We start from the raw sequence: 15,064 nt of genomic DNA, 5'->3' as shown, positions 1-15,064 counted from the left end.
CTTCCGATTTGAAGCTTTGTCTTGAAATTTGTCATTTTGTTTATGTAGCGTGATACTTTTTATTACATCAAGGATGGAACGACCTATATGAAATAAGCAATTGTTTTTGTGCAACCAGTAAGAACAGATTGATTTCTTGCAAACATTTCTTTGGCTTTGAAGACTCGTCTTGATAATTGACATTGTGTTTGTGTAGCCTTATATCTTTTAATATTTCAAGAATGGAACAATTTATATGGATTAAGAGAAGTAAACCGAGCTCTACGTTCAGTTGGAATGACAATGTTAACCTAATTTCGGATTGTTTTCCCGCAATCTTTTATTCCTCACAGGCAGTAAAACGCCATGGTCGCTTCGCATTAAATTTGAAGAGATTCGGGTGAACAAAGTCATGCCCATGCACATCGACTTTTTTTTATCATTGTTTCGGAGTACGTCTTATAGTAATAAAATACAGAGTCTTCCGCTTTGAAGCTTCGGTTTAATATTTGTCGTTTTGTTTATGTAGCGTGATATTTTTATTACATCAAGGATGGAACGACATATATGGAATAAGCAATTGTTTTGGTGCAACCAATAAGGTCGATATGTATGGATTAAGAGAAGTAAACCGAGCTCTACGTACAGTTAGAATGACAATGTTAACCTAATTTCGTAATGTTTTACCGCAATCTTTTATTCCTCACAGGCAGTAAAACGCCATGGTCGATTCGCATTCAATTTGAACATATTCGAGTGAACAAAGTCATGTCCATGCACATCGACTTGTTTTGATCGTTGTTTTGGAGCACGTCTTATAGTAATAAAATACAGAGTCTTCCGCTTTGAAGCTTCGGCTTGATATTTGTCGTTTTGTTTATGTAGCGTGATACTTTTTATTACATCAAGGATGGAACGACCTATATGAAATAAGCAATCGTTTTTGTGCAACCAATAAGAACAGATTGATTTCTTGCAAACATTTCTTTGGCTTTGAAGACTCGTCTTGATAATTGACATTGTGTTTATGTAGCCTTATATCTTTTAATATTTCAAGAATGGAACAATTTATATGGATTAAGAGAAGTAAACCGAGCTCTACGTACAGTTGGAATGACAATGTTAACCTAATTTCGGATTGTTTTCCCGCAATCTTTTATTCCTCACAGGCAGTAAAACGCCATGGTCGCTTCGCATTAAATTTGAAGAGATTCGGGTGAACAAAGTCATGCCCATGCACATCGAATTGTTCTTATCTTTTTTTTCAGAGCACTTCTTATAGTAATAAAATACAGAGTCTTCCGCTTTGAAGCTCGGGCTTGATATTTGTCGTTTTGTTTATGTAGCGTGATATTTTTATTACATCAAGGATGGAACGACATATATGGAATAAGCAATCTTTTTGGTGCTACCAATAAGAACAGATTGATTTCTTGCAAACATTTCTTAGGCCTAGAAGACTCGTCTTGATAATTGACATTGTGTTTGTGTAGCCTTATATCTTTCATTATTTCAAGAATGGAACAATATATATGAGTTAAGAGAAGTAAACCGAGCTCTACGTACAGTTAGAATGACAATGTTAACATAATTTCGGTATGTTTTCCCGCAATCTTTTATTCTTCACAGGCAGTAAAACGCCATGGTCGCTTCACATTCAATTTGAAGAGATTCGGGTGAACAAAGTCATGCCCATGCACATCGACTTGTTCTGATCCTTTTTTCGGAGCACGTCTTATAGTAATAAAATACAAAGTCTTCCGCTTTGAAGCTTCGGCTTGATATTTGTCGTTTTGTTTATGTAGCGTGATATTTTTATTACATCAAGGATGGAACGACATATATGGAATAAGCAATTTTTTTGGTGCTACCAATAAGAACAGATTGATTTCTTGCAAACATTTCTTAGGCCTAGAAGACTCGTCTTGATAATTGACATTGTGTTTATGCAGCCTTATATCTTTTTTTATTTCAAGAATGGAATGATATATATGGAATAAGAGAAGTAAACCGAGCTCTACGTGCAGTTAGAATGACAATGTTAACATAATTTCGGTATGTTTTCCCGCAATCTTTTATTCCTCACAGGCAGTAAAACGCCATGGTCGCTTCACATTCAATTTGAAGAGATTCGGGTGAACAAAGTCGTGTCGATGCACATCGTCTTTTTTTGATCATTGTTTCGGAGTACGTCTTATAGTAATAAAATACAGAGTCTTCCGCTTTGAAGCTTCGGTTTAATATTTGTCGTTTTGTTTATGTAGCGTGATATTTTTATTACATCAAGGATGGAACGACATATATGCCGTCAAGGTTTTTAATTCGCTACCGTCAAGTGTAAGGCATTAGCGTGAGCTTCCTTTTTCTAATAATGGTTTGTCACATCTTTGCCTTCCCGCCGTGTAATTCTTTGGTGTAGGGTGCGGAGTCATCCCCAGCCTGGTTCCAGCTTCGCAATGTCTCAACCCGGGCGCAGTCATCAAAGGTACGCGGTGATTACAACTCGACCACGTCCACCGCCTCGAGTCCCCATCTCATCAAGATCAGCCATGACCAGATGAGACGAGATGAGACCAACAGAAGACTCCACATCTCCAGCCCCACAGACCGATGTGGTCCCAGCTACCTTAGAAGCTTCGTCGTTCCCTTGACATCGGTCTAGCGGGACGAGGCATCACCAGCGTCATCATTATCGTCGGTGGCGGCAGGCACCATTCTTGGTTTGCGGTCACCACAACAATCAACCTCATCGCAGTCTGTTGCCGCTTCGAGCGGGACGGTCGCTTTAAGCCAGGGATGTAAAGAGAAGAGTAGAACATACGCTGTATTCTCAATCATTGAGGAAGATGTGTGCACGTGCAGCCGGCACGGGCTGTCATGGCCACCATGTGAATAGTGTAAATAGATCGTTCATCATTTTTAATCATGGCACGTCTCATCTTTGTGTTGCCGCCATGTAACAATATTGTAGGAAGAAATATTTCAATGGCACTTTGCCACACAAATAGTACTTAAAGCCCCACCACGAATTCCCAGACTATTCCGGTGGTGTCACAGCAGCATGTGGATGTTTCACAAATATCCAGGAATCTCTAGTATTTATAGTTGTGCCAAAGGCAAGTACTTCCCATGGAAATTATTCTACGTGTACTCTCCGACAGACACTTGCAGGAGACCAGCCCCGATGGTGGCAAGCAGCTACAGGTCCTTTGAATCATAACCTGCCACCAGGTGGTGGGACACCTACCACCATTTCCATGCAATGTTCTGCGCCGCTTCAAGGACTGTGAACGGCTGTTCACGCCGGAACTGCACTACATCAAGAACTACATACACAGTCACGGTATGCGCGTCAGTCACGCCCAAGCCACTGAAGTTGTGCAAATTTCCACTTGCATTAGATAAACCAGCACGCCCAAGCCACTGAAGTTGTGCAAATTTCCACTTGCATTACATAAACCAGTAGCTAAAGAAATTGAAAAACGTCTCCAAGCTGATGTGATTGAGCGCATATCCTCTTCTGATTGGGTGTCTCCCATAGAAGTAGTTTGGAAAACCGACGGAGCAGCCAGGACGTGCATTCACCTACAATAGCCAAATCAAGCTGTTGTAGTTTCCTTCTGACGCACACAACTCCAATCACTCCAGAGAGCTACTCACTTCTCTAAATTGGATTTCACATCCGCATATCAAGTTCTTTTACATGTCGGCAGCCGCGATCTTATGCCCTTTGACTCATGAAGGCATATTTAGTTTTAAAGGGACCCTGCAACACGTGCCATCGACTACTAGTAATGTATTTTGGGATAAAGTCTATTGTCCCAGAAATCTCCTCCCGCAAGAATTATGAAAATCCGTTCACAATTAACGAAACTACGCGCGATGAGAAATCGCGCATAATCGTTCCCTCTCAACTCGACCGCGGGCAACGCGACGAAAGCTGCGCGCTCTCTCCCGGAGAGGGGGGTGGCTCGCGGCGTTCTCTTCGGCGGCCTTCGATATATCCCATGCCGGGTAGTTTTCTTTTCTCCGCAACGCGGAGGGACCTATTTCCGGTCTGGTGCCACAAAAAAGCAGGCATGGGTGCCTGCTCGCAAGTGCGCGCTCGGGCTGGTAGGGCGTTTTTGAAGCAATAAACGTTTGTAGTCGAGTGGTCCCGTTGAAAGGGAAGTATTGAGCTCATCACTCAAACTCCGCGCGCACTCAAAACACAAAAGAAACGGCAAAACTGTGCCTACAGGTTCAGGCATAGAAGAGGTTCGTACACAGCGATGACGTCGACGGAAATGGGAGAATCTACCCGCGAAGTTGACCAGTGACAGCCGATCGGGCAGCCATGGCCTATGTGACGTCCCTCGGGCCATGCATAATGAGGACAACTGAAGAGAGAGCGGTTTGTTTTTCCGCGTCTTTCACATCGATTTGCGCGCTCACCGCTTCACGTGCACGTGTAATATTTGGCTCAGGTATTCCTGGCAGTGTAATCTAAACGTTGCGCAGGTTTACTTGCACTGTTCAAAGAGTGTTGCAGGGTCCCTTTAAACTAGCCAGCTTTGCAGCGGCCCCGGCAGCTTTTCCACAAATGATACGCGACCTCCTTTGGGGTTGCACAGGCATGCAGTACTACATAGATGGTATCAGTACATGCCAGCTCTCACAAGCATTACCAGAATCTGCGAGAGGAGTTGCAACGCACTGCTGAAGCACGCATGAAATAAAATGACAAGTGTCTTTACGATGTCCACGAACACTGGTTGTTGATGACTGCAATAAAAATGCAGCTGGCACGGGAACTGGGGCACGGACTTAAGCTCGTGCCTCGGGACAGCTCGGGGCAGTTGCTCGTGACCAGCGCAGCCAACGGGCGACACCGGCTGTCGGGATCCCTTCTTGTGTCGCTACCCGCGACATTCTGGTGCCGTGAAACCCGGGAGACAACCCACGAGCAGACCTGCCCTAGATTTTTCCGAGGCTGCGCCATTCTGCGGGTCTCATCATCGAACGCTGTCCGCCGCCGGTGCTTGTGCTGAGGACAGCCGGTCGCCTGGCTTTGCCGATTCTCCAGCCATGGACAGACTGCGCCTCCACTGTTGCGGTGCGGGCCGCGGTAACGAAAAGAATTGCCGCCATCGAATTCATGCTATTGGATCCGGCCACACCTGCCGTTGCTTTTCACGGGGCGCTGAACCTCGTCAACATGAGGTATGAAGAAATAAATGTTCTCCACCACAAGATACATCAGGGCCTCAGCGATGAGGATTTCGAGGCAGACCTGGTTGCCTCCTGGGAGTACGACACCAAGGTGGTGGATTCGGATGCGTGTCGAGTTTGCCACAAGGCCCACCACGGGTACTTCACACGGTCATTGGGTACTCTGGAACTGGAGATCGCTCGAACGAGGCGTTAGGTGCCACTCTGCGTCAGCTGGCGGTCCCTCCCAGTGTCAGCAGCACGTGCTTCGCCGCGCTTCCTAAATTGCACATCCCTACATTTTCGGGTGACCGGCGGAGCTGGCTAGGATTTTTGGGATCATTTCGACGCTACCGTTCACAGCGATCCCGCCTTAGCTCTAATCGGGCAGTTTAAAGACTTGTCATCCTACTTTACGGGCAAAGCGAAGGCAGCGATCGAAGGTATCCGACTCGCGGAGGCCAACTACGATGTGGCGATCAGCACCCTCACCGCCCGAATGGGCTAGGCCGACATGCTCACTGAGGACCACATTGATAGCTTGCTCGCCTTGTCGCCTGTGCGGAGCTCTGCAGATGTCGAAAAGGTCCGAGACCTCTACGACCAGAAATTCTTCCGTATAAACGCGTTGAAAGGTCTGGGGGTGGCGGCAACGGAGTACGCGGTGGTCCTCCACCGTGTAATGATGAAGGCTTTGCCATCTGACCACGGGATCTTATACCGGCAAAGGTTCAAGTAGGCATCCTCATCGGACAAAACAGCAAGCTCGTTGGAAAGGGCGAAGCAAGTGAGCGATAGCCAGCTCGTCGGAAAGGGCCAAGCAAGTAAACGAGTTACTGGACTCCCTCGGCATCCAGTCAGAGGTCCGCAAGGATGGGCAGTTTGATCCTCCAAGTTCTTCGCAGCGGCGCAACCTTGATAACAGCTGCCACATTCCGACCCGCATCAATCACCTGCCGTGACCTTGCCTGTGGCGTTGGCGCAGCTGCTGTTGCCGACAGCACCTCGAACTCCGGTCGTCGTGTCAGCATTGCGCTGCATGCGACCACGAGCTGGCCGAGTGTGCAGCGCCTTTAACAGCAGGCGAAAAAAGGAAAAGTTTGCAAGCTGCCAGGCTCCTGCGCTGCGGCAAGCGAAACCGTTTCACCCGTGTGTGCCGCACAGTGATAAGGCTTGTTTGCGCTGGGTGCTCACGACGTCATCTGACATCTCTCTGCTGAGTTACATATGAAGCACCATTAGGCGAAGGACAGGTTTCTCCCTTGGACGGCGGTCTTCACGGTCAAGTTTTGAGAACGGCGCCTGCGATAACTACCACGTCGTTCAGCGCCACCTTGCTGGTCCCGTATACCTGCAGACCGCACGCAAATGGGGGAACGGACCCTAGTCAACTGCTGCTGCGGCACTCTTCTAGACACCGCCTGCCAGTGCACGTTCATTCGCCGTGATGCTTCGCGTGCCTTTGCCTGTCTATCAAGGGAGCCGAGCGGCTCTACCTCATCACATTTGGCAACACCTCTCCAGCGGAAACCACGCTGTGCAATCTAATCTCAGTGACACTGAAGAGTCAGCGTGATGACCAGGCCAGGCTACACCAGTCAAAAAAAGAGCTACATCAAAGCTCCGTTGAATAGTAGCAAGACTTCACATGTAAACAATAAAAGAACACTTGTCAAGCGATAACGTGCTTCAAAGCGCGATGTACTTGGAGCCCTTTTAATAAAGAAGTCTGTTTATTCTGGTTTTAACCTTTCTCATCTTTACGTTTCCAGCAACGTAGAAGTTTATTTACGGATGCTTCCCTTTTTTTAAAATTCAGTTGCGAGTCAGTGCCGTGTATGTATTTGACCTTTTCTTAGTCTTCGGCTTCCCTTGCGGTGCTTGCACCATGATAGTAGCCCCTTCATTTCTGTGCAAGCCCAACCTACAGTTGGCATGCGGGACATCCCGGCTTTACTGGGATGCAGGCAGCCCTGAAGGCAGTGCTGGCGGCCAGGCATCCGCCACAATGTTGATATAGTCACCCTCAATGCCATAGCTGCCAAACAGTTGACAAGTTCCCTAAGAGACAGGGCTCACCATAGCCAGTGGCATATCCTGAAAAACTATCGTCAAAACTTGGAATAGACATCCTGGGTCTATTAAAGGGACCCTGCAACACACTTTGAGCAGAAGCTGGGGGACGACGACGAAGTGAAGTGGTGTTCGGCCCGCTCTGCGCTCTCGGGAATATTTTGCGCGACCTGAAGTCTCTACACCGACAACGTGGTTAAGACAGTGTTCTCCAACGTTCGCGATGCAGCCCGCGGAGCCCCCGGGGCTTCCCAATCCGCCCGCTACACATCTTGGCTCCATGGCTGCGGCTGCCCCTGGGGCGCTAGGCCTACCGTCCACTTCTGATGCTCCACAGAGGCTTGAGATGGCCACCGCCATGGAAGTGAGCGACGAGCCCTACCACGGAGATGAGGATTTAACGCCACAAGCAACCATCGTCGACCGATCAACTGGCCGCACCGTCGCCGCCGTGCCGGGAGAGACCCTCGCGGCCGACGACACCGCCGGCTGGGTGCTGCCGCGTCGACGCGTCGCCGCCAACGCCGCAGCCAAGCAGCTAGGGTCGACGACGAAGCAAGCATCGCTAACCAGTGAGTCCGCCGCCATGGCCCCACCCAGTTACAACCCCCACTATGTCAAGAAAGTTAACGCTGCAATGTCTAAGGCGGCACGCATGCCCGCAGGCATACCGAGGGATGAGCATAAGATTATAATTAGACCGCGGGGCGGACTCCACGCCGGGCGCGTCAGAGCGACAGACCTCATGGCAGCAATAAGAACGGCCACCGGTATCGCCAGGGACGAAGCCTTACGTGACACCATCTGCCCGAACACGCAGCAGAACATCATCGTTGTGAGCACGCCGTGCGAGGCCCGCGCAGCGAAGTACGCACACCTACAGTCGCTACGAGTGAGCGAGCAAGAATACGAGGTCTATGCATACCAAGCCGCCCCCGACGGCACTGCCAAGGGAGTGATACACGGTATAGACAAGGAAGACACCGCAGAGGAGATTAGAGAGAATGTAGTTAACGAATACAACCCGCTAGCGCTGGACGCGCATCGCATTGGCAATTCCACGGCGGTGATAGTCCTGTTTCAAGGCCTCAAAGTACCGTCCACAGTCAAGTACGGCGCAGTACTGCTAAGGTGTAACCTGTACAGACAACACCGAGAAGTGTGTACCACGTGTGGAAAGATTGGCCACAGAAGGGACGTATGTCCGCAACCGCACATACGGGTATGCCTCGCGTGTGGCAAACGAGACCCGGGAGAGGAACACGAATTAGAGTGCAAACCGCATTGCAAACTGTGCGGAGGGCCCCACACGACCGGAATGCAGGGCTGCACAAACAAATTCAAGATCCCATATATTGTGAAACGGCGGCAATGGGAGCGAAAGGAAAGCAGGGCCCCCGAGAGAAAAAACGACCTCAATTTCCCGCCATTAGGCATCACCACGGAGAAGCGAGGGCGCAGCCGCAATCGCGCGCGTGGCGACACCAGCGGTTCCGCCGATCGAGGGGCAAAGTGGAGGAGCCGTAGCAGAAGTGCGTCACGATCATGTGGACGCGTGGAGTGGGCTAACGTGGTCAAGGCAACACCTGCGCGCCGAGCCCGCTTCCGGTCTAGAACGCCGAGCAAAGCAGAACGTGAACGCGCGAGAGGAGGACCACAGATGAATCGCCGAACCACACCAGAAGAAAGGATACATGCGGAGAACACGTTGTTACGCAAAGAAAATGCGCAACTGAGGCTACAACTGGCCGACATAAACGAAAAGCTGCAGCGTCTCCTGGCCGCACGGGAAAAGCAGCAACCACAACAGCAACCGCAACAGCAATCGCAGCAGCAACCACACCGGAAAGCGCCGGCCCAACCAGGATGGGAGCTGGGACGGGCTCCGCTCCCCCAATCGCTCTCGCCGCGAAACCAACCCCAGCCAACGACGCCCACAAGGCCAACGCCGCCGACAACACCGGCAAACCCACAGCCGAAGAAGAAAGCAAGGAGTCCAACACCATCACCACCACCTGGAGTGACCGAGGAAGACCACGTAGCCGATATGGAGGCCCAAGAAGACGAAACAGCCCCTCAAACGGCAGAAGACGAACAAGAAATGCGAACTCAAGAAGGAATGCGTGCCGCCGACCGGATTCGACTGCGGCGCTGCGTCGATAGAATCGACAAATTAGAGAAGAGGGTCGACCGTCTAAGCGCGCGACTAGACGCTCGAATCGACGAGCTCGAACGCAGCGTGAACACACGGCTCGATGCGCTCCAAGAATTCTTATACAAAAAGCTCGGCCGCGACGAAGACGTGGTGGCAACAGGAGACCGCAATCACACCGATAACTCGAGAACATCAACACCATGAACAGACAACCCCAGAAGGCAAACTCGAAGATCACAATATGGCAGTGGAACGCCAACGGCTTCCACTGCCGCAAGGCAACGCTACTCCAAATCATTCAGAGTGCCGAGAAGCCCCCGGACGTCATCATGGTGCAAGAGACGCACGCGGAGGACGCCCCGTCCCTCTCGGGCTACAGGTCGCACGCGAGCCCTCCAAGCGCGCGAGCCTGCGGCCAGGGAGCGGCGCAAGGCGTCTGCACTTTCGTAAGGAAGGGGATCCCGTTCGTGAAGCACGAGGACCTCCTCGGACGGAGCGCGCTGGAATACTGCGCGACCGAGGTGGTGCTGGGAAAGAAAAAGGAATCCATCCTCCTGATGAACGTATACAGCAATCCCGCGCACCGCCAGCAAAAGTTCCGCACCATGCTGCACAAGACGCTAGCGGCGGCACCGAGAGACACGATAGCGATCTGCGGAGACTTCAACGCTCCTCACAAGGAGCTCGGATACACCCGCACAACGCTCAAGGGCAGGGAACTACTAGACGAGGCGGCCGACGCGGGGTTCACCTTACACACGGACCCCTCGGCTCCCACCCGAATCGGCACGTCGGTGACCAGGGACACGAACCCGGACCTCACGTTCGTCCGCGCGGCCAACACAACCAAAGGAGGCGTAAAGTGGCGAAACACGGGCCAGAACCTGGGCAGCGACCACTTCGTGATAGAGATCGAGCTGCCGACGTCCGCACGACACCGAGACGAGCGCGATCGCCGCCGACAAAAGATTACGGATTGGAATCTCTTCCGCGCGCGAGTCGAAGAAGAAGGGCCCGCACGAGACATCACAGACATCGAGAACTGGACCAGCGACGTCGTTCGCCTAGCGAAGGACGCGACGACGGAACACGACGTAGACGAGGACTGCCCCGGCATCGACAACCGCCTGGCGCACATGCTGGAAGCCCGCCGGTCGATGCAGAAGAGGTGGCGGGGAAGGCGCAACAACCACCGCCTCCGCAAGAAAATAGCGGCGCTCGGCCGCGAAATCGAGAAGTACAGCAGGGAGCTCTGCACCCAACGCTGGCACGCGGTGTGCAACGAAGCGGACGGCCAACTCCACAAGGGGAGAACGTGGAAGTTACTCCGCCACCTCCTGGACGAGACCGGCACCAAGGGCTACCAGCAACACCGCCTCGCGCAGGTCATACACGCGGCAACCAAAGCGCTGGGAGAAGAAGAGACGAAAAACCGCATAAATACCAAGTACCTCCCAAGCACCCCCGTTGAACGACACGGCGAATACGCGGGCGTGGACAACCCGGCTCTCGACCGCGACATCGAGGAGTGGGAGGTCCGGGCTGTGCTCCAGAGCATCAATTGCAAGTCGGCGGCCGGACCGGACGGGATAACGAACAAGGCCCTACGAAACCTCGGAGACGGAGCCATCGCGTCCTTGACGACATACTTCAACCGCTGTTGGCGTTCGGGAACACTACCGAAGCAGTGGAAGACGGCGAAGACGGTACTCATTCCGAAGCCGGGCAAACCGCCGAGCATAGAAAACCTGCGCCCAATCTCCCTAACGTCATGCGTGGGGAAGATCCTAGAACACATACTGAACGACAGGTGGCAACGATATCTAGAATCGGAGAGACTCTACCCGCGCCTAGTTTCGGTGATAGTGAACAGACTTTTATATAAGCTTTACTCCAGAACACTGAGTAGTTGATGGCAAGTGCTGTAGGGTCTCTTTAATGAAAGTGCCAGCTAAATGTCGTTACAATATGGTCTCCGTAGACTATTCCAAATGGCCAGGAATTTCTTTCACTACATCCATTTCTTCTATTATCCAGTTCCGTGCAGAGAAGCCTTCGCATGAGCAGGTCTCGCTGACGAGTTAGTATCCAACAGAAATCGTCCCCTGCACTGAGTTTAAGGCTTACCTGCAACTCAAAGGTGTCTTCATATATGCAACCGCATCACATCTAGCCACAGAAATGTCCCTCCAGTTTATCTGCTACAAGGTTGTATTCTCCAAAGTCGCTTGTATTTAATCATAGCCTTCAAGCGTTTCCACAAAAAACCCTATCAAGAATGCACAAAGCTAAGTAGCCAGGCCCGCATAAAGAAAAATTATAATCATCGGCATGCCGCCTCACAGGACTTTTCATCCGCCCCAGGATGCCTAGGACCTCATCACCGACACGTAGTAATCGCAGGACCAGTGGTGATAATATTAAATGGAAGGAACTTGACAGAATGCGACTTATCTAACCAGGTCACCCAGACGAAATCAACTGCACATAACACAGATTACCCATTCCCATAGTCGCCCCTAAGGAACAGTCCGCATAGTTCAAGCAGGTTAGATGGAAGTTCAATATAAGATTTTCAAGAAGCATCTGACTTTTCACCTGAATCATTCCACCTCCCTTACAACAAGGGACGGTTCGAGCTTATCAACACCAACAAACACATCGTCTATCACTGTCATCCACAAATGTACAATCACGAAGGGGAAACCAGCTCCCACAACTGCCACATCTCTCGTCACCACCCCCCGACACGTACCCATAGGACAAGAGCTCCATCGTATCTGACTATTGATTGAAATTGTTTAAAAATCCAAAAAAAAGGAAAGGAAAATGAAATTGGGTGTCCCCCGGTACCCGAGTGCATGTGCGCTAGTCTCCAGACTTGTGCGAGTGCAGTGAAGTATGCAGTGATGTGAACGGCACAGGTGGAAGTAGCTAGAGCATTTTGCAGCATCTCCTGGAGCAGGAACGATGCCATTTTGGAGCAAAGAACGAGGGTTTCTGGAGCAGCTTTATAGCATCCAAAGGCACATTTCGGAGCAGTGCAAGGCTCAAGTTAGTGCATGAGCCAAATTATTTTTCATTACAGGTAAACAATGCCCAAGAACGTATTTCACCCTGGTGGTGGAAACGCACATCGAATACTGAAAGAACTGTGCTGAGGGCGTTGGTCAGCAATGCAAACGCATGGGTAAATGTAGACGCGTGTACTACCCGAGGCCTCCTTCCGTGGAGCCACCTAAGCAGTGCAGAAGAGCATTCGAAGCAACACAGCCAAGGTGCGGCAAAACTTCCAAGTCCGCGTTCCACTGCACATCAGCCCGTTTCTCTTGGAGCAGACGTTCACAAATTCCATTCCGTGAACGTCGAGCTCCTGCTTGACTCTTTCTGGTTTACTGGCAACAAGGCTTAACCCCCACCCCCCAACAAATAAGTGCCATGGTGTAAGAAACAGCTAGGTTTTCGCAGTGTGCGCTCACACATTTCGAAATGCCGTGCGTTTGGATATGGGTAGCTCCACCCTGGCACACACCCATACTCTTTACCCCTAATGCCCCTCCATTTTGAATGAACCAGCAATTAAGGCTCATTTCAAGGAACAAGCCGTTTCTTTTGCACCTGTCGTAACAAGGCTGCTACCCCGAGAAATACGCACGATGACTTCGTCCACCTCCTACGAGAGACAAGACTATCTTGGGTGCAGTGCTTTTCAAATAGAATGAACCAATTATAACTCCACTGATGGGCGCCAGCCATTTTTTTTTCCCACCACCGCGTTGGGTGTTGTCAGAACCAAAAGTATTAGACAATGGTATGTGGAGTAAACAAGGGTATTTATACTCCTTTGATGGTTCAATGCACTGAATTTACATCCAGGCTATGAGCAGCATCGTTTTGGAAGGCTCCGGATTGCTTTTGGGCACAAGGGAAGCTAAAAGCACCGCAATATTCACGCACAGGTATTCTTGTTTATCGCCTCCGTCATAACGGCCCTTATACCCAGAATTTAACCCATGCCCTTGGCCTCAGTAGCAAACCACCTTGGCCACCACAGTGGGTGGGGATCTGTTGGGACACTGCTGAAATGCGTTGGATTTTTAATAGTGCGTTCACCACCACTGGGCACTACAATCATGGCGTGGATACTTGAAGAAGCATGCTTCTGAGGTGGGCAGTCAGCAGAGAATTCAGGAAGATGAGGTACAGGATGCTGGATGTTAAGACACCGATGACCAGCCTGCATAGTTCCCTTCTACTCTCAGACTGATCCGTCATCATTGTAAACTTAACTTGTCGATTTTGCCCGTAACACTATAATAAATGTGGCACTGTTGTGCCCAGTAGAACGGCAGCCCAACATGCTCAATGCAAGAGTTTGCCCGTGATCAAGCCACTTTAAAAAAACGAAATCGGGCTGCGCTGGCTATCATTACTGTCACCTATGGCCACTACAAACCCTGTCCAGGGGTGGAACATGGTACATGGGTTTGGGAGCAGCACCTTTCCGCGTTCAATTAGGCTGTACCAGACATCCCCCACCCAATATCCAGCAGAATGCAAATACTGCCGAGAGCCAGGTACACAAAACATATCCTAAAGTGTAGAAAAAACAAGTACCCACCACCCCTTTCCAGCATCCCAAATCCTCAAGAGCAGTGGGGGAGACTGCTGTCCTGCCCCTTCCTCTGGAGCAGCTCCTGCTCATTGAGAGGGTAGCCGGTGCCAAGACAGCTCATGGATTACCATGAAGAGGGAACCACTCCAACAAGAACACCATAAATGCTCCAGCAATAAACGTTTTTCTCCCTCTCTCTAATGAAGGCAGGCAAAAGTGCCTTCTGTAGCAGGCTTGGAGCAGCTAGAAATGCTGTTTGGAGCAGATATAACACCATTTCACACCATTAGGGCGTCTCTCTTATCTCCCGACAGGCTGCTGTGCAAGTTCCCTGCCAATTGTTTTATCTACTATATCAGGCATTCTACCATGCACTAGAACCTACTCTGAACCAAGAACACAGTTCTTGTACTACATCTGGAGGTTTACAACCTGCAAAGTTATTTACCTTCGGCCCCAGCGAGCACACCTCATTATCACTGCTCAAAGGTCAAACCTCACACGCAGAGCCAAAGGGAATCAGATAACAGGCTTTGCTTTGCGCCCGGTAAATGGCAGTGTTTAGGCAAAATCACGGTGGCATTTCATGAAACAAAAATTTTGCTTGCATTTTTCTATGCAACTGCGGTTTTAGTGCATGCAAAGCACCCGTCAGAGTTGCAAAAGTCGAACTTACGGCGTAGACTACACAACTAGAGTGTTAGAAGGCATGATTAATGTTGGACCATCCCCCACTAAGCAAAGCTAACCCCAAAGCTCACAGGCGAAAATGAGCAATTACCTCACAACAAAAGCAAGCCGGTTAACAAGGGCAAAGTGTCCAAGAATGTGTTCAATACATGCCACTACGAAAAGTTGCGGGCAGCAAGGCCAGGATTGTCAAAAATGGGCAGTTAGATTTACCTCTAATAAACTTTAACCTTTTAGCGATAATTTCACCAGCGCCAGGCCACAAAAAATATTTGAATTTGGTCATTTTTCATCAACTGTAGCAGAGCGGTCGACACCCGCAAATGAAATTGTGCAAATGTGAAACAAAGAAGTGCAAACAG

This window comes from Haemaphysalis longicornis, unplaced genomic scaffold (genome assembly GCF_048455015.1).
Source record: "Haemaphysalis longicornis isolate Haplotype H1 unplaced genomic scaffold, Haemaphysalis longicornis Haplotype H1 scaffold_63, whole genome shotgun sequence".
NCBI lineage: Eukaryota > Metazoa > Arthropoda > Arachnida > Ixodida > Ixodidae > Haemaphysalis > Haemaphysalis longicornis.
Note: the sequence above shows the minus strand (reverse complement) of the source record.